This window comes from Sceloporus undulatus, chromosome 9, assembly GCF_019175285.1.
Source record: "Sceloporus undulatus isolate JIND9_A2432 ecotype Alabama chromosome 9, SceUnd_v1.1, whole genome shotgun sequence".
In the NCBI taxonomy this organism is placed as follows: Eukaryota; Metazoa; Chordata; class Lepidosauria; order Squamata; family Phrynosomatidae; genus Sceloporus; species Sceloporus undulatus.
The window spans coordinates 16,826,480-16,829,784 of NC_056530.1; the positions used below are offsets into that span (position 1 = coordinate 16,826,480).

Genomic DNA, 3,305 nt, shown 5'->3' on the forward strand with positions numbered 1-3,305 from the left:
CGATATTACCTGAAAGGAGAAACATTCTTCTTGGAAGGAGAAGATTGTCAGAATATGTACCAATGTGATGGAACTATCAAAGCCATTGAAGGCGCTGGGTCCCTGTGTAGCTCTGGGCAATTCTGTGGCATCCGGAAGGGTGTGTATGGGTGCCATGCCTTGCCAGATGGCATCTGTCAGGTGTCTGGGTTTCTCCACTACACCACTTTTGATGGACAGCACTATAGTTTCCAGGGGAGCTCCACATTTGTCTTGATGGAACTGTGTAAGGCATCTGAATCTTCACCCTCTTTTAGGGTTGAGGTGAAAAATGAGATGCTGCCTAGGGGTCCTTTATCCATGACTTCAGAGGTGTTTGTGCTGATAAACAGCACAAAGATATATCTGCAGAGAGGACATCATGGGACTGTCATGGTAATGACATTTTTCATTTTCATAGTCTGAATTATATTTTCTTAGTATGCTTGCTGTATTCTGCTACATTCCACTAAAAGCAGTTAAAATGAAATTTATAAGATAACTGAGTCTATCACATATAAGTGAATAGTATTAAGATATCTTTTAGTCAAGACAGATATAAATTTTAAAATACCTGAAACAAAAATTAATTCTCTTGTAAAATGTTCCTTTTTAATTTTTTAAAAAATGCTTTCTGTTAGCTATTACTTGAACAGTTTATTAGTTATTGCTCTTACAGCACAATATATAAAAACATACATACAAACATAGAAAATTTGGACAACATTTATAACATGTACACACTCCATCAAATCTCATTCCTCCATTTAACTTAACTTTCATTAGCCATTAGAAAAGCCATAAAAAGTAGAAAATGTGAAAGGGAGGAATATAGTAACAGTTTAACACTAACCCATCCTGAACGGTAAAATATATACTTTGCTTAGGATCGCCTATAAATTCACAAAATGTGCAAGCTTTTGTATAGTCCAGAGGTCTATATTGGGCTTAACAATTTGGGCAGAAGGAAGGATGGAAGTCAAAAAAGTGTTTTGGATGAATATTTCAAGGCATTCCAATCTGCAATTAAAACCAGTGCCAAAAGGAAAAGGCCTTAGGATATTGTATTTTGTTTTATCTCTATGAATCCACATCTCCTCACCCCCAAATAATCCTGTTTTCCTTTCTTGCACAGATCAATGGCATGATCTATCTTCTCCCTGTTCACTTAAAAAAACAAGGAATTGTCATTTATCAGCATGGTTTTTATGCAATTGTCAAAGCAGACTTTGGATTAACAGTCAGCTATGACTTGGTGCACAGTCTGTTCATCACACTTTCCCCTGAGTACCAAGGCCAGGTGTGTGGGCTATGTGGTAGTTTCAATGGAGCTGATGATGATGATGACTCCATGGCACAAGATGGCTCCACAGCAAAGCACCACTTGGAGCCTACTAGAGGCTGGATTTTGCCAGTCATCAACCCTGGAGGCACCTCATCTACTGTGTTTGACCAGAAGGATCACCTTGTCCAGTCAAAATCCAGGTGCTGGATCATCCAGAATCCCGAAGGACCATTTGCTTCTTGCCACTCCATAGTGGATCCAGAGCCTTATCTGACAAACTGCATTTTTGACCTGTATACCTCTGCTGGGGACATAGAGATCTTGTGTGGCTCCATTCAGACATATGTAGCAGCCTGCCAGAGAGCCAATGTCACCCTCTGGCCCTGGAGGACAGAGTTCTTCTGTGGTAGGTCTGGCTTATGAAACTCAGCACATCCTACTGTTTCTAGCTCTGCCCATATGAGTTTACAAATCTTAATATGCTTGCCATATTTTGTTGGGTGCAATAATGGTGCCAGCTTAGATGGTGGTGGCAATGTAGTGCCAGGGGTAAAATGGCCACAGGATCATGGCACCAGGGGTGTGACATAGGAATTAACCTCTTCCAAAAGCAAAAGCTGCTTTGTTGGTTCTCCTGATGCTCAAGAGTTGACAGCACAACTTTTTGGGCATCAGAGACAGCTTTGTTTTCTCTCCAGCCACTGTGTCCAAAATGTCCTTTCCACTGGCATAGCAGAGTACTAAATTGGCTTACGTCACCAAAAGGATCATGGCCTCTTTTCCTAATGGGTTTCCAACATGGACTTTTTCTTCCTGTGGTTACTGCAGTGTTCTTTAGACTTTAAAGCAATGTTTCTCAACCTTTGCTCTTTTAAAAATAATAATAATTGTGACTGAGTTTAAAATACAAACACTAAATGACTACAATTTACAAATCTAAATATTACCCTATATTCTCCTTTCCCTCCTATATCCCTCCACTATGTGACTGTTTGCTTATTTATTAATCTTAGTCAGTTTCCTTCCTTGAGTCTTATCTGTTCAGTGTGATTTTCATTTTCATCTTTTCATTTCATTTTAAGCATCTTAACCATTTCTTTCTTCTTCCTTCCTTCCTTCCTTCCTTCTTTCAATTCCAACAGACTTTTGGGAACTGAAGGTTTTTAAAGAAAGGACTTTTAAGAGGATGCTGCACTATCTTATATGTACTGGGTTTCTGGACTACTTTTTATCATTTTCAGTTCTATGTTTCAAATTGTTTTTTAAATGTTGTTATTTTAATTTTGATCCTTGTATGTTTTAAATATATCCTACTTTAATTGGTAAGCGGCCTTGCATTTTTTGAAGAAAAAGTGAGATATGAAAATGTTTATGACAACAACGACAATAATAGGAAATGTTTCTCTCAAACAATAACTACTAGTGATCAATAATGATGTTTAAGAAATCACATTAAGAAGCTTATATTTCTGAGCTTGGCCTTTGGTGCACTAGGAAAAGATGAAAAATATAAATGGATCTCATGTACCTCCCCACACTTCAAACCCAATCATTCTTTTATTGTTTGTTTTATTGAGTTTAAAACTCAAAACCATTTCTCATTCCTCTGGTTTTCCTTTCCTTTCAGCTGCTGAATGTCCAGCAAGAAGCCACTATGAGCTCTGTAAGCCTTCCTGCCAAAACCTCTGTGTGAGCTCCACATTTAAACATCTCTGCAGCCCCCTCTGCTCTGAAGGTTGTGTCTGTGATGATGGATACCTATGGAATGGAGATGAGTGCGTTCGGCCCAAGCTGTGTGGCTGTGAGTACAATGGACTGTATTATAATGTGAGTAGATGCATCTTTGCCTGACGTTGTTTAGTGTGCCCAGTAGCAGCAACTACAGTTCTAAAGTAACTTGTGAAGACCTTTACTTTTCTCTTTATGGTCACTTTTTCTTTCAGGTTGGGGACCTTCTCTGGCTTTCTGACTGCACTCAAAGGTGCAGCTGTGATGCTTCCTC

The 3,305-nt window shown here is 38.9% G+C and overlaps 1 protein-coding gene across 1 annotated transcript in view; it reads right to left on the bottom strand.

The window, feature by feature from the left end:
- LOC121915845 (IgGFc-binding protein-like) overlaps window positions 1-3,305 on the bottom strand; it is a 52,399-nt gene that overhangs the window by 22,483 nt on the left and 26,611 nt on the right. The gene's annotated exons all lie outside the window — the stretch shown is intronic.